A 23534-nucleotide genomic window follows, 5' to 3' on the forward strand; every position below is an offset into this window, starting at 1 on the left:
CAGAGTTTAATTGACTCCAAGCCTCATGATTCATTATATTGAGAGAATTTATATAGTATTTCATTGGAACAAACAAAATTCTTCACCCTGGGGAACAGCATTCTGTACATGACATACGGTACTATCTAGAGTGCTGGTGGTGTAAAGATTCAGAGTTCTCTCTAGTCCTGGTTCACAACTTCTATGGCATAGCCATATTCCCTTATGTCAGTTGATGTTCTCCTGGTGGCTACAAGATCATAAAGCAGGAGTCCAACCATTCAGGGATTCCCTTTGTATTTTATATTCAGTATACATCTAATACATATATTTCCTCTAACTGAGGAAAATAAACTAAGAATTTATGACGTGACTATTATTTACCCTGTGTACCCAGTTATACACTTTTTACTTGTGGATATCTTACATCATGCAACTTTCACTGTCCTTGTAAATGTGTGATCCAAGCATTATTTTATATTGGAAGAATAAAAATAAGTTTTTAAACAACTTTTTCACAACCTATATATATCCCAGTCAAAGATACTGAAAATACCACTGTAAAATTAACTCTTTCATTTGAGACACATGGCTACGTAACCAAAATGAAGTAACAACAGGGATCAAATACATTAGATTAAAGCTACCCGACTTTCTCTTAGAAAGCTGGCAGTAGGTTTGACCTGTAGGAGGAGCGTGGAATTGTATATCAAAGCACAGAATCAATCTGCTTGTGTGAGCAAGAAGTTGCACTCTGGAAAGTGGAGGCATTTGGTGGTGTCTGCCTACTTTATTGCTACAGAACTGGAGAAAGCAGGAGCAAAGTGAAGCTCTTGATTGGGAAGGACAGTCACATCTACTTCAAAACCTGAGCAGTTCCAAAGCTGAAAAAATTACATATTCACCACAATATGTGTTCCAGTGTGCTTACGAACCCGCTCCCTGGGTGACTGAAATCTTAACAAAAAGCAGGGGTGGAAGCGATCATTTTGAAATTTAGCATTGCTATACTTTTTTAAGAGTGGCCACTGGTTTGAAGACATATCTTGAACCCCAGAGGAGAATGATTGAAGCCTGAGTGATGTAAATTTTCAGTAATAGTCAGAGTTTACTTCCAAAGTGCAAATTTGAAGAAAGAACCTCAATCATTGCTCAGTTGTGGGACATACTGATTGAATCCTTGTTGTGATTGTAATGCTTTATGGATTGGTTGCTTTGGCTAAGTCTCATAGCCCATAGTAATGCTGAGGAATGGAGCATGAGGTGTAGAAATTATTGTGGCAGATTGGAACTACTAGCAGATTCCTCTAACCCTACTATCCTCATTTTTTATTGTTAGCACCACCTCTAAGCAACGCCTTCCTGCTAAAGGGAATGAAATATTTTCAAATATATTCCACAAATTCTTGCTCTAGTGTATGTGATCAAAAGGGTGTTTTACTGCATGAGTCATAACGGAGAGAAATTAATTAAAAAAAAAAAGTATTCTTGGGCTTTTAGGGGAAGAGAAACAAAAAGAAATTACATTAAGTGGTGGTTTCCAGAACCAGTTTAGTAGAGAATTTAAGCTATTGACAACACTAGCCATTATTTCTAGTAAAGATCTGAGTGGCAGGGGAGCGCACTTGAGTGGGACTGCCTGCAAATACAACAAGATTGGTTGCAAGTACTGTAAAATGGGATTTCAGAATGATCTTGACAGCTTGGGGAAATGGTCTGACATAAATGGAATGTAACCTGACGTTGGTCAATATGCACTCTTAGCTAAACATTTTGCAGAGTCAAGATAGGGATTAGCTGACAACTGCTCTGTAGAGGAAGATCTTGAGATTACAATGAATGGCTCAATATCAAACTTGTGAAAAAAAATAACCTCAAGCTAAATTCATAAGTATGTGAGTGTCATGCGAAACAGTTCTCTGCCCTCCCAGGTACAAGGGAGTCTCTGCTGGACACTGTGAAAGTCTTAGGCAAATACGTTAAAAGGTGAAGTGTACTAACTGGACAACATCCTGAGAAGTGCAACAAATGACTGAGGATGCAACAAACCTCAAACTTTCTGAACTCGTGATGAGAAAACTAGAGGAACAGGATAATTTATCTTAAGGGAGGAGGGCACCAACACTGCAACCAGCAGGTGAGCACCAGGCATTGCTGTTCAATAGTGTTCAAGAACAGGTGCAGCCAAGAGGGGAGGACACACTTGAGGAAAGGTGTCAAATGACATGTTCAGAGAAATGTGAGGATAAAGCAGAGGAGGAGAAATGGAGGAGACAAATAAAATAGGGTGATGTTGGGAATATAGCTCTAATTGTGTTCTTGTAAGTAGTTGCTTGGTGACAGGAAAGGTACATCTGACAGGCTGCATCAGCTGCCTGGGGCAGGGAAACGCCTAAGGGATTATGGCCCATGGGCAACCCTACCAGAGTAGGGACATCCCTGAGGGAGTGTGGTCTTTAGAGGACCCACAGCAGAGCACAGACACCCCTCAGAGGACTGCAGCCCATGGGCAACCCCTGCTGTGACAGAGACATCCCTGAGGACCCTGCTGGAATGTAGGAGCAGTAAGAAATGTGGAGCAGCAGAGGAAAACGAGTAAGGAGCAAGGGACAGCAGAAAGAAATCTTTACAGACACTTCACCAAAGGGACTGGAAGTGCAATGGAGTGTAATGTGTGGTGATAGCAGGGGAATTTGAGTCTAGGAAGTAAGGAAAAGAGGTGGCCCAAAGCTGAGTCTGGGGAAGCGGACAGGTATTTCCCTAAGGGAAGGTTTAAATTGCTTTCTTTTTTTTTTTTTTTAAATTTAATTTAATTCTCTCCCCACACCCCCATACCCAAATCAGTAATTAAATTCATATTAATTGACAGTAAAATGGTTGAGTAAAATTGCCTAACACTATTTTGCCCCCAACAATGTGACAAGTATTGAGCTCAAATTAGACATTGTGACAAACTTTCTAATGGTAAGGGTGTTTAAGTTTAATAGCTGTACTAGATTCTGTCTTAGCAGGTTTGGATGTTATCTTATTCCAAATGCTAAACAGGGGTAACCAAATTCATAGGACTGATTTTTTTATCTCATTAGCCATGCTTAGGGATCAGCACATTCCTCCATTTCCTTGCTATGCTTTGCAATTCTCATTACCTTGATCTATAATTCTTAGAAGCCTCTAACTTTAAATCTCCAGTCCCCTTTTACCTTCCCTTAAATGTTTTGGTCCTAGGGTCATTTTGGCCCCTGGTCTTGATTACACACAGACATTTTATTCACCATCAGCAGACCAATGGCAGTCCCATTCTCCTGTGCCCTTCTGGTTTCCCTCATATTAGCTGCAACCACAGAGTTCAGTATTTGCTCACCTTTATCAACAATTATATAGATAAATCCAAAGTGAGCCTTAACTAATGAAATACTGGGTGACTTGGTAACATCAATAATTTGATTTCTAGCCTGAGAATTAGGTTTGGGAGTACACTAAATGACTAGGTAAACCCTTTAGAATATTGTGTATTCCTAGCAGAAGGTAATTAATGCCATTCAATTAGAATTCAAAATTCCGCACACTTGGGACCTAATGGAGCAAATAATTATGCTGGAGGTGTGTAAAAATTCATCTGCATTTACAAATGTTAAACTCACATTAAAGACCATGGCTTTTCAAAGATCACATAAATACTCTCTTTCGAGATAGCAAACTGAATATTTTAAAGATTTCCTGTGGGCATATTTCATAATAAACTTTCATTTTTAGGAAGGATCGCATGGCAGTAATTCTTCTTTGTGTCTCAGATTTCCCAGTGGTAACACGCAAAATATTTTACATTCAGTTTCTTCCTTGCAGCTTCGAGCTTTTCAATTCAAATAACAGAATATTAATTTTTAAAATGCAAATGCAGTGATTCTGTCAGGTACTGCAGCAACCAAATTCTATACAGAAAATATGCAGAGCTATAGTTCAAGATTTCTGTCCAGAACCTGAACCTTATGAGTGGTTCTGCAAGAAAAGAGAAAAGAATATTCAATCATCTTTGTACCTGCATCTTCCCTGTTTGAGATTGTTCACAGCTTTTGGGAACCGATCACTTTTTGTTTGTGAGGAGGGGGTTGGGAGTAATACTTCATAACCATAGAGCCCCAGAATATGTTTGCAGCAACAATCTCAAATTAAAACTATCTGGATTCTGCAGTCAAAAAATCATTCTCTGCTGCATGAAGCCTCCACCAGCAACTAGATTTAGACGGGGGTTGACAGCGTGTGGACACTGCAGTCTGACCACAGATGCTGGTGCTACCACATCCAGTTCTGAAATGTAGCCATTTCATCCATTCCATGGCATTTAACTCTTCCACCTGTACTTTTGGCTGTTGATTATTACTGATTTATGTTAGCTGCCAGACAGCATCACTCCAGAGCAAATTCAGATCATCTAGGTAGAGAACTGAGAGCAAAGGAAAGTTGTAGGGCAGACCCCAGCCTCTGCAGGACAGTGTTCTGGGTCACAAAGATACACTAACCCCAGACCAAAGGACCCTAGCTACATGTCTACCAATTTTTACACTATTTTTATGACCTTTCACAAGGTGTGGCAATAGGTTGCTACTGCAAGTGTATGCAATCACAACAAAAACCAGCTATATATCCTCTCCACTTTGATGTTGCCTGTCTTCACTCTATGTACGTCTGCCTAAAAGCACTCCAACATTTTTGCTTTGCTATGGGTGGGTGAATAGATTATGAGCAATGGGGTTGCAGTCTGAACTTAACAGTAACTGGCTCTGGTGCAGAATGTAAAACACACTGAGATGGAAAGCAGCATTTTTAATGCATTATAAATATCTCATACTTTATATAACAGCTATAATTGGAAATATTCCATTTAAATTGTGTAATTCAAATTGCATTTGTGTGAGACTACTTGAAGTTCCATATCCTAGTAACTAGGGTTTTATCACATCATATTAATGATAGTTTATTCTTTCAGTACTGAGACAAACAGCTTAAAATAAAAGGATGAATTTTAAATATATGTTTTTATAATGCTGTCTTCCTTTTCCATTGTGAATTACATACCATTAGTTCTGAGGGAACAACCACGTCTCAACCAATAATAAACCCAACTTTCATTCCATTCACTCATAAATGTGTTGTCTTTTTCACATGCACATTTTGAGGTTTGTGAGTGAGGGATGATACATCTTAACTGGAAGAATACCTCAGGACACAGTAACTGTAAACTTTCATTACATTTTTGAGAAAGCAAAGGTTTCTGTTGCAGTTGTATATATGCAAAAAACCCAGTAAAGATGGAAGTCTCAACATCTCTAGGGCCCTGTTTCTTCTATTGCTGGAACACACCTAGTAAATCTAAGAACAACTCAAAAGGGAAGATTTTCATAACAAGTCATAATAAAAAAAACCCAAACTGCTCCAACTTTTTGTGTTTGTCACACTTGATTACTATGCTTGAATTAGAATTGACTTTCTTTAGTTTCATTTTAGATAGGTTTGCCCACTACAATTTCATAAAAATGTGCGGTAGAGAAATCAGGAGGTCTTACTGTTTGACAGTAACAAACCCCAAATTATTTTATTCTTTTAATAGCACATTTTTCTGTTAAGGGAAGAACTTTATAGAATCTGGGACATGTTAGAATAAAGGTCAAATAATCTACCATTATATCTTTTCATTCTGCAATTATATAATAAAAATCTTACCCATCTTAACGTATATATTTAAAAAGTGAGAACTAGGATATTTCTGTGAAAATTGTAACCCTACAATTTTCTAGTTTTTGTGTCTAGTTTTGTGTCTGACTATAGATTCCTCTGCACCTTTACAGGTTATTTTCATCACATTAAGTATTTAAATAATTTCAAATTTTGTTAGAGGTGAAGGCTAGAAAAGCAGAGAATTCAGAATGAGTGAAATTTTACCTAACATATTTGGTTGCCTTTATTCCATTTCACTGTATCTTAACTACTTCTCCATTTCAGTACTTAAATATGTGTTTCAGATAACACACAGTTGTTTTGTTGACAGAAATTAAATCAATTTCAGTGCTTAAAGGTGATCTGTACATGAAATTTACCTATAGCCATCTGAATTATTTATGACCTTCAAGCTGCCTAACAGCTTGATCAGAACCAAGATTTACTCCTTTTAATCAATGGCATCTAGTGGGAAATAACTGACTTGTGTGGTGTGTGGGTGTGTATACAAGTAAGCTGCTTCATTTCCATTTTTAAGCTAAACTTGCGAAGACTTGGGTTGAACGTCTTATCAGATACAATATAACCCAGCCCTTAAGGAGGAATGAGATGTGAAAACTCTGTGTTCTTAGCCATTTGATTACTTCCTTTACTCTGACTTTTAAAAATGTAATTTGCCAAAACATTTCCAAGTATGTGAAATCACACCCAACACTTTTAGGAATAGTCAGATTTTCAGCTGGTGCAAATCAGAAGAGCTTCATTAAATCAATTAAAAATTAATTGCTTTTAATGATAAAACGTCAAGTTCTTGAAGTTAATAAGTGTCCATTTATATAAAAAATGTATACTATATACTCTCTACATTACTCCATGTGTTTTTCTGCTCTAGCAGTTTTCTTTAATTTTACTTTCGTGATATCCATAAGATAGTCAAACTGCAATCCTGGATCAAGAAAAATCCATAATTTAAATGGGTCATTTTATTTATACTTTGACTGCTCTGAGTCAATCAGTAATACGAAAACACACTTAGAAAAGTTATGTTTCTAGAACACTTACTTGATGATCTTTTGATCTTTCTGGTCTTCCCCCTGCTTGAATTGAGGTGTTACAGCTCCTGTTCGTGTTATTTTTTGGTAACTGTCTCTACTCAGCTTTCAACTGTGAACCCCTTAAAAATATTAGCTCTCTGATTAAAGTGCCCTTTGGTTGAAACCGGCTGTTACTATGACAACGAGATTTGTATGGTAGCCATATTTCAGCATTTTGTAGTTGGAACACATTGAGGTTTTGATGAACTTTACTATTGTTAATCCAAAACCTTAAAATGAAAGAAAAAAGGGGAAAAAACAAAAAAGGAAATCAAACCCTCAAAGTTGCACACACATGTATATATAGGAAGGAAGATTATACATTTAAAAAAAATAGGAAAAAAATCTGTCTTTTTTTTAAAAAGCATTTCAGATGTAATTACTCTCATACTTTCTATCCTAACGCTGGAACTAAGCATTAAAATCCAACAAAACCATAGTTTCCTTTTTCAGTTTCTTGATTACAGCACCAGGAACATTATGGAAAATACTCATCTGAATTAAAACTCCCAGTAAAATTGTCAGAAATTACAACATGGACTCCCACATCCAACTCCTTTAAAAGATGCAAAAGGAGCATTTGACTGCATCGTATGGATAACGTAGGGAGAGTAAAACTATTGCAATATGTTCTGCACTAGCTCTCCCTGGGGAACTGTTGATGTAAGCAGAAAGGTCCAGTGGCTTTGCTTGTCTTCAGGATCATCCAGCTGACAAGAACAGAGCTTGCAGAACCCAGGCTGCAGTGGCATGGCAGCAGATCAGCAACAAAAGGTAATTTACAGTCAAACAATTGGATGAAGACAGGGATACAAGAATTAAAAAGCTACAGGCAAAGTCCATTCTCAAAACCTATTTTTATCATCATTGGGATTTTGATGATTGGTCCTTAACACGTAATAAAAATCTCATTAATTTACAATACCCTGTTTTTCAAACCTACCTTTCATGGAAAAATGTAGGTCTTGTATTCAGATCTTCAGTGTAAAAAGTGCTATAAATAGTCCTAATTGTAAATATGTCTGAATTTTTTTTTCCAAATAAATATTAAATAATCTCAAAATAAATATTTTTTATTTTTTATTTTATTATTTGGATTTAATTGCTTTTGTAAAAAAATAAATATTGATCAGAACTCCACAGAGGATATGCTGTCTGATACCTTTCTCTTTTTTTTTGCACCTTTCTGAATTAGTAATAAGTCCATGAAGAATTGTGCTGGTTCTACTAGGACTGAGTCAATTTTCTTATTAGTAGTTAGAATCTTATATTTTTAGTAGTTAGAACGGTATTTTGTTTTGGAGTTAGTATGAGAATAGTATGATAACACACTGAACTTCTAAGCTGTGTTTTGGAGTTGATATGAAAAGAATGTGAGAACTCACTAATGTTTTGGCTGTTGCCAAGGAGATCAAGGACTTCTTCAACTTTCTAGCACAGGTGCATAGCAACTGGGGGGGAATGTAACAGGGCAGCACCTAGGCTGACATTCGACATTCAGGCTTGTCAATAAGATATTCCCTACCATTAACATCATGCTCTATATATAAATGGATGATGATTTTCTAGCTTGTTAGTGTTTGGCCTTTTGCTGTTTTGTTTTCACTTTTGTTTTGGAGGGGATCAGCTGTTTAGGACCAGGGCACCTGGGGATGTCCATTTGGCATGATTGTATTTGAACAAGAACTGTTGTCCAGATCTCTGCTTTTCTGGGACCAGCTGTATGGGACTGGTGCTCACGAGCAATTACCTTGTGCGTCCATCACTTACTTTTCAATATATATGTAGCTCTTTTATTTTTTATTTTTATTTTTATTTTTTTCCTTATTAAAATGATATTGCAACCCTTGAGTTTCTCCCTTTTCTTTCAATTCTCTCCCACCCTCTATGTGTTGGGGGAGAGGCTGAGCAAGTGGCTGTCTAGTGTTTGATTGCTGGCTGGGGTTAAGCCGTGACAAGAATAAAGCATATAGTAGTTAGCGGAAAGGCAACTTTGTCTCTGGCATACAATGCTGAACAGATTTCAACTGCAGATCTTAAATCAGTGCTCTGGACTGCAGAAGAAATTAGCTTTTTTGAAATGAAATTCATCTCAAATTTATCCTAATTTAAAGATTACAGTGAAAAGAAATTGTGATGCGCTATCTAGCTATTAAAACTTGCTGGCAAAATGTAGAGAAAAAAACGCCAAACATCTGGATTGCAAGCTATTAAGGAATTCAAAAGAGTTTCATCAGCTTTTTTTTTCTGACTGAGAGTTTCATAAAAGCAGTTGCTTTACTGAAATAATATTGGATTTCAGTACACACTCCTTTTAGACACAGAATAATGAAGAAGAATATCTTACATTAGAGTCAGAATCTCAAGATTTTTAGTCAAAAGGATGAGTTTAGCAATAAACAATGTCTGTCTCCTCATTTTTCATGGCTACATGATATACCAAAAGTTTTTAGTGTCTGCTGTTTGATATGTAACATAGCAGTCTGAAGCTAAGAAAGAAACACTGATGATGCAGTTCAGTGGAGATATTTGGAATACTTCTGTGAAAAATATAAAAAAGGTAATCCTAGACAAGTAGTAAATCTAGTATACCCAAATGACTAGTCTGGTTAAGAAGGTAGATGGTCACTTTCTTGTGAAACAGAAAATAATAATTGCTTTCTATTTTTTTTTTTAATTATTTTTTTTTATTTTTTTTTTAATCCCACTTACATTAACAAGCATGTTCCAGAACCCTCTTTCAGCAATGGGAAATTTAATACAAAGTGAAACAGATCAAGAGCTGAACCACTGCTTGGGTTTGCAACACTGAATGTTTCAGTATTAAAATTTTGTATAAATGAGTCACCAAGAGGAATTTGAAACCCTTGGTTAGATGTAAGGGAGTTTTGGGGAAGTATTTCTTTGGTTAAATCCCTACGTGCATTCAGCTCTGCCTGAAATTGGAGAAGAAGGACCTGAGGGAGTCATAGATGTGAAGAAATGAGGTTATTTTGAATAATAAGTTAGTGAACATATTAACTGAGACACAGTATGACAGTATGACCTAGTACTAATTCAACTAGGAAAATCGTGTAGTACAATGGATTTACAGGATACTGTCAGGGAGTGCCCTAAAACTGCAGAGTGCAGCTTAGTATATCATAGCAAACACATTTGTGACTCTGAACATTTCTTTTCAAACTGTGTATAGACATTCTTAGATAACTTCAAATCTGTCAAAGGTGCAATTTCTCTGTGTTTTTGCACTCTTGTTCTAATAAGCTAAGAAAATAAACAAAGATCTGTACTGATCTGAGCTTTCCTCACAAAATTTTGACTCATAAGAAGAATGCTTCAATTCGTAAATACATGCAACAGGAAATGTGCTAGAATGCAAGGTGTTCTCTTTTTCTTTTTGGCTGCAAATCCACTCTGGTCATAAGGTCAAATATATTCTGTTCAATAATCACACTGTCTGGGAAATGAAATCCACTACTCCTGCCCTGCTCCTGCTCTGCTCCTGAGAGGGCTCCAGTGGCCTTGCTGTAGGTTTGAATAGTAGCTCCATTGCTCTTGTGTTGTTTATTGTGGGCAGCTGGGGACAGAACTGAGGCAAAATAACCAGGCTTGTCCTTTAGCCACCTCTGGCTGTTCCAACCGATTGTCTTTGCTGATCTAAGAGGAGTAATGTGACTGGTGCAGGGCACAGCTGGACTGACATAGTCACAGTATAAAGCAGATAGATATGCAGCTCTGTGCTGTCCCTTGCCACTGGTGAACCTTATTTTATTTTCTAATTGATGAGAATCAGCCTTTGGCTACTCGGCTGTCAGAGTGGTTGTTCATGGCATTCTAGCTATTTTTCACTACTCCTGTTTGGTCAGCTTGAATGGGAATAGCAGGAGAAAAGTAGCATTTCTCACTTAAGGAACTGAAAGCTGTTCAAAGACGGAATGATTTATGAGTCACAAAATGTTTAAAGTTGGAATGGACTTTTAAATGTCATCTAGTCGAACCCCCATGAAGAACTCAAACACAACAGGAAGGCATTTAATTGTTTGAAATGGTATAGTTTTTAAGTACAGTGTTGCTCTTGGAGTGTTTTTTTACTGTCACTGGACACTACTGGAAATAGGCTGGCTCTGTACTTTGATGAGATCTACCCTTGAAGTCTTCTTTTCTATGGGATAAACAGTCTCAGCTCTCTTAGCCTTTCCTCCTGCAGTCCCTTCATTGTAAAATTTCAGCTCTTAGCTGCACTCTCTCAGTATGTCCATGTTTCTGTTTGTGCTGGTTTGACTGAAAATGAGTTAATTTTCCTTCATGCAGTTAGAAGCCTTTCTTTTTGGTAGCTAGCATTGTCACTGTTTGGATTTAGTTTGAGAACAAGAAGATAACACCTTGGGAGGGAGGCAAAGTATTTAATTGTTATTGAGAGCCAAGGCCTCTGAGCTCTGCCCACAGTTGTGAGGCGGCTGGTAGGCGGGCATAGATGGGGCAAACCTTGACTGACATCCAGACTGATCAATAAGAATATTCCATGCCATTATTGTCATGCTTCATATTTAAGAAGAATCAGGTTTTTCTGGTTGGGTTGGGAGTCAGGATGGAGACCTGTTTGGGGGAGTTCTGTTCAGGAGTTTTTTGGTTCGACCTTTTGCCACCCTGCTGTTTTGCAGAGGCCTCTGGGTCTTTCTGCCTTTTTCTCTCTTCTTTTTCCAAGACTGGCTGTTCTGGACCAGAGTGCTGTTCCTTGGACTGTTTGTTTGCTGTGGACAGAGTTTATAAGGAATTGAGTTTAGTATCCCTTATCCTATATTCTATTTCCATTATATATATATAATTATTAGTAGTAGTATTTTAGCCTTATTTTGTTATTTTATTAAATTGTGTTTATCTCAATCCAAGAGTTTCTCTCTTCCCTTTTGATTCTATCCACTATTCGGCGGTGGGAGGAGGGAGTGAGTGGCTATCCTGGTTATATTGCTAGCTCAGGTTAAACCATGACACTCTCGTGCTGCAGAGCCCAGAACTGGACACAGTACTCCAGGTGTAGCCTCAGCAGTGTTTAGAAGAAGGGAAGGATCACCTTCCTTGACCTGCTGTCAGCACTCTGCTTAATGCAGCTCAGCATGCTAGCTGTGCTATGTGCAGGTGTTCAGGACCCACAGCGTGGCTGCTGGTCAAAAAACTTGGACGCTCCTGCCCTGGTGCTTGAAAGTGGGAAGCTGGAAGAGCATGAGGGAAACATCTTCTGTTGCAGAACTTAGATTAAGTGAAATCATAAAGCACACCAAGAAATTTTCCCCTTTTACTGTTGAGACATCATTGGAAAGAATTCCCTACAGTGGGTTGTTCTTTGGTTTTGAAACACACATGCCCTAAAAACGATTTGGATGTTTACTGGATGTGATAAAGGCAAATACACAGGGGCTTCAGCACCACTGTGCCAACTTAAGATGTAGGGTGCAGCAGTAGGGCTTGCCAGGTGCTTCCCTGCCCTTGGCAGGTTCACTTCCAAGAAACACGGGATGTGAGAGCCTGGTGGAAGGCAGCATTCAGGGGCCCCAAACCTGCAACATGCCTCTGTGCTTGGTTAGTTCCACAGGCCCCCTTCTCCCAGCTGAGGGTTCGTAGTCAGGGGGCTGCCTGCACAGGTGGTAGTGCCTCTGCAGAGATCTTCTCAGGACCCTGGCCTCAATCCTCTAGCAGTGGGTGGGCAAACTGACCATGTACTCCTAGTTGTCATCCACTCTCACCAAGTGCAGCACCTGCTCCAAAGGCTGCCTGCAGGCACTTTTCCACCTGGCTCACTGCTGGAGGCAGGCAAAGCAGAAGCGGTGAAGGCAGAAGACCACACAAGCTACATTTTCAGTGTTGCCCAGGCAGGTGGGGCACCAGCAGTCTGGTGCTGCCTCTGACAGCCCAGCCCGGACCAGCTAGTTTGTGCCAGCCCTTGCTGCTTCAGGGCTTCCTCAGCAGCCTGTGCCTTGTTCTGCCAAGAGAGACATGCAAAGTGCCTGACCTTTTCTGGTGCTAGGAGGGTAAAAGCAAAGAAAGCTCAAGAAAGCTGTGGAAGAGGTAAGGGACTTCTGAAGGTTCTGGAAAGCAGTAGTACTAGCATCCATGTGGGCCAGCCAGCCCTGCCTTCCTCCCTCAGCTCCCCCAGGCAGGTAGTCCCTGTCAGATGGAGAGGTGCTCGGGAAACCTGCAGCCCAGGCACCAGGGAAGGCAGGCTTAGGCAAAGAGCCCTGGCAGGATGATCACATGTGGCTCTGGTAGGAAAGGCTCTAGGGCAGAGAGATGTGGGGCTTGACTGGGTTGTGTATCTATCTGCACCCCCTTGAAGGCTGGCTCAAGTGTGGGAGAGAAGGAGGGAGAGAGGGAGGGAGAGCTGAAAGTGAAATCTCAATCTCTTCTGCACCTCCCCAGTGATCAAGCTGAGTCAGGCGTGGCACCATGGGCAGGCTATGATGACCTGTTGGGAGGCCCTGGGGGAAGAGCTGGTGTGCCCAAGCCCCCTGATCATGCATGCTCTCCCACAGACACAACCTCATTAGCACAGGGTACCTGAAGGAGGCGGTCAGAGAAGGTGAAGGAACTTGCCAGGAGTCTTCAGCACTACCAACATCCCTGGCACCCTCCTTGTCCCATGGCACAGGGACAGCAGCTTTGTAGGACCTGCAGCACCCTGCAGCCAAGCACAGGAGAGTGGAGCGCTGGAAAGTCTGTCTGTCTGCCTTTGCTCAATGCCCAGAGCTGCTACATCTTCCTCCTTCTTCTGATTTTTTCCTTGATCAGTCTGAACTGGCTCACGATGAAGCTATGTACCTGCTCTTCCAAGCTGCGGCAACAGTGGCCTGAGGCAACCAGCAATGAATGTTTTGATAAAGGGCTTCACAGGTCTCTTAGAGAAGCATGGGATGTCATCAGTGTGGGCCTTCATCAGGCTTTCATCCTCCCTGATTTCACTTTGCAAAATAATTTAATTCAGCCAGTCTTGCAATGTAAAGTGGAGAAAATAAAATCTCTGGTCAAGATCACATTACAACCTGTCCAACAAGAGCATATGTAAATTTTATCTGTGATTTGTTTTGGTTGTTGTTTGTTCCTTTGTTTTAATCATGTGGAGTTGCATTGACATCTTGAAGAATTTCATATACATATATGGCTCCAAATGCTTTTTTTAGAGTTTAAGAGCATTATTTGTTTTCAGTGAAACCCATTCAAGCCTTGATGAAACCTTCCTGTGGTTTACAATAGAGGCACTTTCATTGCAGTGCAGTTACAGCAGAATTGCTCTGTAAGTTTCCTTTCAATACCTGCCTAGGACTAATTAACATTACTGGGTAATTCACTACATAACTATATTATTCATTGTCTTTCCTCGTTATAATACTCTTACTGAGTGCAATAGTGTTGCAAATTAACTCTGTTGTAATTACACCAAAATTAGACCCACAGTGATACAACCAGGGAATTAGTGGTAACTGGTAGTAACAACAACTGTTACTAGTCTACAATTGCACTTGTAATTACCAAATAACTGTGCTGTAGCTATGTAATTTGAAGGTATGCCAAAAAGAGGAACATTTCCACCTATATCTGAAAGAGATTTTGTAGACACACACACACCTCTAATAAATATAGAATATATTAATTTTCAAATTTTTAATGCAACAGAAATAAGGCTAATTTTTTTCCTCACTGTAAATACAACAGTGATATACCACTGCTCACTCAAGGTCCACTCCCTTATGTATCTACTATTTCCATGCAAATAATTGATATTTCACTGGAAGTGTTGGAATACTGTAATTGTTTATGTATTCTCCAGTACTGTAACAGTTCTGCTTCTTTGTAGAACACAATGTTCATATACTTGATCTGTATAAACTTTAGCCTGAGTTTTTAGTGGCATTTCCAACCCAGATTAGTTTGTTTGCTCTGTAGATATCAAATAAGTGCTGGTGTTGTGAATGAAGAGATAAGCCAAAACCATCATTTGTGAAATCTAGCCTCAGAACTGCAAACCATTTATATAATTCTATGTGATGTCACATCCTAGCTAGTTAGGCTTGCTAACAGCTAGCATTCAGTATGCCATTGGTATGGCTATACTATTTTTGGGACACTTGTTAAAATATTCACTATATAGCAATCACACTGGACTCTCGAAGTATGCTACTTTGCCTGGAGCTGATCTGATGAATCTAAGTAGGTATCTAGATGAGCCCAAAACTCCTGCCACAGCCTGACTGGATTAATAGCAGAAGGAATAGTAGGATTAACTTTGATTCTGTGAGGCCCAGTTGCTAGACGCAAACTTAAGGATGTTAGTTCTATTCCTGGCTTTGCTGATGGTCTTGAGTAGATTTTTAATTTACCACCTTTTCTAAAGCATTTTGAAACCCATTAGTGGATGGAGCTCATCAATACTTGGATTTTATTTCAGAAATCCTGCGAGTTATACATGAAAGGAGCACACAGAGCTTTTCATGCCATTTTCTGACTCTTTCCTAGATGTGTCCCCAGCATCACGATAACATGGAGGAACTGAAAGCCAGGTTTGGTGTCTGGAGCAGAAGAAACTATATGGAGATCAAGGAAGAATCAGTTCGAGCTCCCTTACAGATTAAGTCCAGTGACTTTCATATACCAGAAAGCTCATTGTTTCACTAGGGATGAGAATATGATGCTATAAACTGATGGCAAGAGCAGTGTTTTGTTCTGCTTCCTCTGATGTCTGGGATACTCTGATCATATGAATGGGATTAGAAAGAGTGCTGTCCTAGAAATTAATGAATGGAGAACTAAACGTCACAAGCTCTATTACTAGGAGTTTGGTGGAATTTGTGGGTCAGAGGTTAATTTGATACAGAAAGGAAGCACAGAATCACACGGAATCACAGAATGTTCAGGACTGGAAGCGACCTCAAAAGATCACCTAGTCCAATCCCCCTGCCGGAGCAGGAACACCTAGATGAGGTCACACAGGAATGCGTCCAAGCAGGTTTGAGTGTCTCCAGAGAAGGAGACTTCACAACCCCACCTGGGCAGCCTGTTCCACTGTTCTGTTACCCTCACTGAGAAGAAGTTTCTTCTCAAATATAAGTGAAACCTCTTGTGTTTCAGTTTGAACCCATTACCCCTTGTCTAACCATTGGTTGTCACCGAGAAGAGCCTGGCTCCATCATTGTGACAGTCACCCTTTATATATTTGTAAATGTTAATAAAATCACCCCTCATTCTCCTCTTCTCCAAGCTAAAGAGACCCAGCTCCCTCAGCCTTTCCTCATAAGGGAGATGCTCCACTCCCTTAATCATCTTTGTTGCCCTGTGCTGGACTCTCTCCAGCAGTTCCCTGTCGTTCTTGAACTGAGGGGCCCAGAACTGGATACAATATTCCAGATGTGGTCTCACCAGGGCAGAGTAGAGGGGCAGGAGAACCTCTCTTGACCTACTAACCAACCCCTTCTAATACACCTCAGGATGCCCCTGGTCTTCTTGGCCACAAGGGCACAGTGCTGGCTCATGGTCACCTTGCTCTCCACCAGGACCACGAGGTCCATTTCCTCTACACTGTAGTCTAATAGGTCGTTCCCCAATTTATACTGGAAACTGGGGTTGTTCCTGCCCAGATGCAAGACTCTACACTTGTCCTTGTTATATTTAATTAAATTTTTCCCTGTCCAACTCTCCAGCCTGTCCAGGTCTCTGGATGGCAGCACAGCCTTCTGGCGTGTCAGCCACTCCTCCCAGCTTAGCGTCAGCAGCAAACTTGATGACAGTGCACTCTGTTCCCTCATCCAAGTCATTGGTGAATATATTGAATAATATTGACTCCAGTACTGACCCTTGAGGCACTCCACTAGATACAGGCCTCCAACCAGACTCTGCCCCATTGACCACAACTCTCTGGCTTCTTTCCTTCAGCCAGTTCACAGTCCACCTCACTACCCGATCACCCAGTCCACACTTTCTCAGTTTAGCTGTGAGGACACTGTGGGAGACTCTGTCAAATGCTTTACTGAAGTCAAGGTAGACCACATCCACCGCTCTGCCATCATCCATCCACCTTGTTATGTGTTCATAAAAGTCTGTGAGGTTGGTCAAGCACTACTTCCTCTTGGTGAAGCCATGTTAACTGCCTCTAATGACCCTCTTCTCCTTGATATGCCTTGAGATGGCACCAAGGGTAAGTTGTTCCATCACTTTTCCAGGGATGGAGGTGAGGCTGATCAGTCTATAGTTACCTGGGTCCTCCTTCTTGCACTTTTTGAAGCCTGGAGTGACATTTGCTTTCCTCCACTCCTCAGGCACCTCTCCTATTTCCCAAGACTTGGCAAAGATGATGGAGAATGGTCCCTCAGGACTTGCGGGTGCATTCCGTCTGCACCCATGGATTTATGGATATATGAATATTTATTTTACTGATTGGAAAATACTTCTCAGTCTTCACACATGCCTCTTGAGTCTCATCAGTATGCATTTTGAAAAATACAATGAAAAGTACAGAATCATAATGTTATACTCTGATTTCCTAGATACTGCAACAGCAGCAGTGTTAGTGAAAGAAGGAAACAGTCACTGGTTGTATACATCTCATCAGAAACTTTAAAATGCATATTGATTTAACATAAGATACAGCCAAGGAAATCTGAATCACTAACTAAATATTTGGCAAATTTAGTATAGGCACAAACCACTTTGCTATAAAAGACTGATACTGAATATTTTACTATCGTTTTTTGCTAATTTAGACATTGCCTTTAGTCAGCCAGAGGACTTGCTTAACTTTTAAATATAATAACTGTTCCCTTTAGTAGCTACTATTTCTATTTTTACTAACATATGCATTTTTTTTAGCCAACACTGAATATTTGGACAAAGGTAAGTTTTGCATAGGGAAATATATATATATATTTTTTTTTTTTTAATTAAGGTAAGATGATACAAAGAAAGTTTCACTGATAGACTCTTATTTACCTATTTTCAGTTATACTTCAGTATCTTGCCTGGTACTTATTATCTTTTATTTCTGCAGAATCAAATTTACATCTTCCATATATTAACACTTTTTATTACATTTCTGCTGTGAAGTACCTGAAATCATCTTTATTCTTCTATTAAAAATATGATCACTGGATACCAAACTGTAGTCTAGGATAAGAGTTTAAAAGTTTATTTTTTTCAAACCAAACAATAAGGATGTCAGGCAAAATTTTCCCTGTAATAGAGCTGAGGCAAGGTCTTCTGACTTAAGTAATAATTCAGCACATCTTTGGACAGAATGTAAAGTTGACAATCCTCCACTGCTAGTGTGAAATCTGTTGTTCTGGAGCATAGAAACTATTTAAAGATATTCCAATGTAGTTCTGAGTCACAAAGTTCATTTTTTGCAAGGGAAGCCTAGCAGGTGATAGGGATGGGCTATAAGTGCTCAGAATAAAGTGTTAGATAAAATACGAAAAACTATCATCCTCTAAAGTTCTCTGAAAATATTGTCAGATACTTAAGTGTACTTCATTCTTAATAAAGTATTTAGTTTCTGAGCATTATTTGCCCAGAATACTGCACGGTGTGCATAATTTTTTTCTTTCTCTATTTTTCTGCCAAACTCCAACTGAAACTATACTTTTAGCATTTTAGTAAGCCAACATGATTTCTGTGGCCAGAGCTGTCATATAAAGTAAATTCACAGAGGAAACAACTCATGTAGGCTACATGCTACTCAGCATTTAGTAGTAAAATGCAGGTGCCTTGGGATTTTTCTAAAGCGGTTAATTCTAAACCCTGTTAGGCAAACACTATGAAAAATGTGTTTATTTTATGATACAGCTCAGAACATAGCAAATAATTCTTCTATTGCCATAGGATGAATACTGAAATGGGAATGTGCTGACAACACATGGTTGGATGACATTGAATGGTATGGATAGAAACAGATGATCCTGATGGCACAGTTATGGGTTTATAATAATGACTAATAGCAAGAATTTCTGTACAAACTGGTGTGCTAATTGAAGAAATGTTCAAGGCAAAGATGAGGGCTTATTTAATGTTACAAGATAAGTCTAGGTTATCGGTGTGATGTGACTTGGAAAAAAAAAAACAAATGCAAAAGAGACAAAACAGAAAAGAAGGACAAGTGCAAAACCTTTATGGTTGAAATTTGGAAAAAGGTAATTATTTTTTAAAAGGTGCTGCTAGTTTCATCTAGAATGCTGTGGACAATTCCGTTCATCCATGTTCAAGAACTAAGTACTTGAACTACAAGTGCAAACAATGGGTGTGAGGATTTGGGAAACAGAGACCCCATTCAACATGAGGATGATATGTGACTTTGGCAAAATGAAAGCTGAAAGGAGATGTTTGTCTTTTAAAGGTACTTGAAGGTAGGTAAAGATTACTGAAGTAGAAGGGCTGCTTAACTAAAGATCAATGTTAGTGCAAGAAGTGGGTGAAACTGGCTACAATTAAACCCCACATTTGGAATTTGACAAAAGTTTGTAACTCTCAGAGGAATTCTGTTTTGAAACAGCCTCTCTGTATTGCGAGAAGGCAGCTGAAGTAGACTTAGTACCTCTGTACCTGATATATTTATGAATGGAACTGCAATAAAGTGACATCTGTAACACCAGAGAATGACATGGAGTGCCTTGGGAAATTGTTGCAGTTCTAAGTCCTGCCTGCACAAACAGTGTCAGTTAACTCTCAGCTTGGAATAACTCTTCACTTAGACTCTCCTGTCTGTACTGACACACATGGTCAGACACCAAAACATGCTTTGTTAATTTCCTGACTCTGATGCTTTGACTAATACGCTGTCTAGTAGCTCAGCATCTCATAGAAATTTCTGGTGGGTATTTGCTTTTGAGGGCAGCCGCTGCAAAACCTGAAATACTGCAATTGCCAAATGTATATTTAATTTTGATAGATTTCCCAAGGTTAACCAGAAGTGATTTTGAGGTTTGTGGCTGATGACGCTGTGACTAATACTAATGACAAATGGTAGTAATACAGTTCTTGCAAGCAATTTTCAGACCAGGCACAGTGCACAAAGGCTTAGCAGAAGATTTGACAGCAGGTGATGGGTCTACATTGCAAACTTCAGGTTAAACTTAATGGTTTTGACATAGGTTGGGGAATAATAACGGAAGACAAGTGCAGCCTTGCATTGTGGGGAAATTCTGCCTTTTGGAGAACCTTAGAGTAGACAAAGACATGGATAAACAGGGAAATTCTGGCCAAGATCAAATTAAAAAAAAAAACAACCAAAAACTACACAGAAGGTAGAAGCAGGGATGGGCTTCCCAGAAGGAATACGAAGACATTGTTTCAGTGTATTGGAATGGTGTCAAGAAAGTCAAAGTTCAGCTAGTGTTCAAGTCAATGATGGATGTGAAGGGCAACATGATGGACTACTGTAACAAGAGAGGTCATGGAGAAGACTGAGGCACCTGGTGCTTTTTGTGCTCGATGTTAGGGCCTGCCAGTTCTCTGGGCTGCTGTAGAACCTGTGGGAAGGTAGCATTGCACCTAGTGGAGGAAGAAAGACTGAGGGAATACATAAGTCAGTATAATGGGTTGAGTGGCCAGGTTTTGGTAGCTGAGGGTCTGCAGGGGCCTCTGTGAGGAGTGGCCAGGGCTGCCCCATGCTGGACACATCTGGTTCCAGTGGCTCCTACCTACTCACTGCAGGGCACGGCTGAGCCCCACAGCCACCATGGTGGTGCCTCAGGGAGAGTCTGTATAAGGTAGGGCAGAAAATGCCAGAGAGAGGGTAGAGGGAACAAAAAGAGTGAGAAGCAGCACAGGGAACACCAAGGTGAGAGAAAGAGAAGGTGATACTCCATGGTGGTGTAGCAGATAGTCACTGTGGCCTGTGGAAAACCCATGCTAGAGGAGACATATTCCTGAAGGAACTGCAGCTCCTATCAAGACACAACACTAGTGCAGAGGAAGCGTGTGAGAAGAAACAGTAGAAAGAAACATCTTTGTACTGATGGCAACCAGTTCCCACAACCCCCACCCAGCTTCTTGCCTTACTAAAGGGTCTAAGTGTAACCTGTGGTGATAAGGAGGGGTGAGGAGAGGAGTCTGAAGGAAAGGAGTAGAGCCTGGGAAAAGATGGGGGAAAGGTGCTTTCCCTTAGTGTGTGTAAAAGCCAGGTTTCTTGTACAAGGCTGCAAAACAAGCCCTAACATATTTGTGTTGGAGGAGAGTTCATGAGAGCTGTGAACACCCTGGAGTATAACCCACAGCTATGGATCTCCCCCAGGAGGCCAACAGAGATGTAATGGGAAATGTAGTGGCCATGTCACAATGGGCAGCAGGTCAGCAGTGACTATGTCACAGTGGGGTTCTGACGCGGCTGGCAGAGGCATGTCAGGCTGCAGAGGTTGGGAAGCAGCACTTTTGGGCTGGTGAGGGCAGGGCAGGGAAGGGGAAAGCAGGACACAGGAAAGGAGGGCAGGGAAGGACAGGGGAGGGCAGGGAGTAGCGATGCTCCCTTTGGGACTGTCTCTGAGTACTGCTCCAGCCCTGTTGAGCTCAAGGGCTGTCAGTCAGTCACCACTGCCTCTGGGCCTGCCTCTCTCATGGCTGTGAAGGGAACGTGGAGACCAGCAGCCTTTCCTGGGGACTGGCAGAACACTGGGCAGGGAGCACGGAGCTTGCCCAGGGCTGTCAAGAGAGAAGTAGGTCCCTATGTCTCAGAGGCTGGGTCTGTGCTGGAAACTCATCTTCTCCTGCTTCTCCCTCAGAGCTGGCAGAGGTGAGTCTGGAGGAAAAGTCCCGGTGCTACTGCAGCTTGCCATTGACCCATGCTGATTCAGCCATGAAGCAGAAGGCATCCAGCATCAGCAATGAGGGTGAAAGCGAAGTGATGCCAGAGCTCTGGAGGTCAGGTGAAGGGGTTGTTGGGGTTTCTGTGTACGGCTGCGTGAAGGGGGAAGCAGGAGCCTCCCAACTGCCTGGTGCAGGGCCTGGCCTCTCCTCAGTAAGGGGCCTGGGCTGAGGAGAAGGAAGGTGCTGCCCAGGGCCCCCTAGGATCACAGGGGTCTAAGGTCAAGGGGTAAAGGGAATTTCAGCAGAAGCAGGATAAGCTATGGGGCAGTTGGGGACTGGCTGTGAAGGCAGTGCTCCAGGTCATGGGGGGAGACTGGAGACCTCTAAAATTAAATCCGCACAGTGGAAGGCTGCAGTACACAAGAGACACACAACCTTCCCCAAGTATCTGGTGCTTTCCATCTTGCATGCTTTGCTGTCAGTGTGAAATGCCATTTATGATGATGCAATGGCAATGTTTCTGGAGCAGAGCATGATCAGCCCCAGCTGAAGAGTGTCTCTGTACTCTGCTGAATGATGCGTCTCTTCCCCATGCTCAGCAATGCTCAGCATTGACTTTATTCCAGAAAAAAATGCACTTGTCTTGAAACATATGAGTAGTCATTTTGAATTCAGTGAGGCTTAACCTTCTCCAGAAAACCACATGATCATACACATAAAGCTGAAGAATGCAGCATCCTACACATTCTATGACATATCAAAATATTTAGTAATCAAAAATATTTTAAAAACTATTAGACTTATGAACAATTTGATGTTTGGGGGGTAGAAGTGGATCGCACACACAAGAAAAATGTTCATTTCTGGGTCTGCTAGTGTGTTTTCACTTCCTTACCCACTCTACAAGATCTTTTCTCAATGTTAGTGTGGTCCTAATTCACAGCTTTGCCAATGCCGTAGTTTCACCAAGTTTGTTCTGAGCAGAAATTGAGTAAGAGCTTAGTGAAAAACTTAGTAGTTTTGAAATAAGCTGAATAAGAAAAGATTTTTTTAAGACAGAGAAGCTACGCTTTCTACATAATATCTGTAGTTTTTGCCTTCCTGGGAAAATTATATTAGTTATTTCCCCTTTTTGTCACCTTGACAAATGTCATATATTTTTACTGGAAAATAGCTTTTTGCAATATTGAAAATTTGAATGGATGTGATAATGGAGAAAATTTCCCTTTTTTGGCTTTATTTAAGAAGTTGTATTTTGTATCAGTGGGCAAAGTGAAACTGCTATTTTTTCTATCAGTTTTCAGTCTTTCTACTGTTGATTATTATGCATATTGCTGTGGGTTTGGTTTTTTTGTTTGCCTCTGTTGGAGAGAGGAGTATTTAGAAAAAGAAAAGCAGGCTTCCTCCAAACAAAGAAGACACTTGTTTCTGGAAAAAAAAAAAAAAAAGTCAGCAGAACAAAATTTAAGAAAGCTTTTTAAAAGTTTAAGTGAAATTATTTTGGAAAAATAACCCTTGGAAACCACGTATCTTTTACTATATCTTTCTTATAAATAACTGACCTATTTCTGACCAATGTCGATCTATCTACCTCCTACTGAACTTCAATGCAAGTCAGACAAATTCAGTGTCCTGTGTAGAACTGCACATCAGCACACTGCATCACTTTTCCCTTCTTGATCATTTTTAGAGGAAGATAAAGGCTCTTTTTTAATATATATATATATATATATATATATATATATATATTTTTTTTTTTTTGGCAACTGAATAAAAAACTATGCTTCTGGCCATTCTGGACTAGCTGTTAGATGAGTAGGTGGTTTTACCCCTCTGGAGCACAAAATGCTGTGTAGCAATCTTTTATTTTGACACAAAACAGCTAAGGTAGTGGCTTACTTGGCTCTGATGTTTTTTATTGTAATGTTTTCCTAAATATTAGGCCCTACTCATGTTATTTTTTGGGCTATAACG

This window comes from Nesoenas mayeri (assembly GCF_963082525.1).
Source record: "Nesoenas mayeri genome assembly, chromosome: 1".
NCBI lineage: Eukaryota > Metazoa > Chordata > Aves > Columbiformes > Columbidae > Nesoenas > Nesoenas mayeri.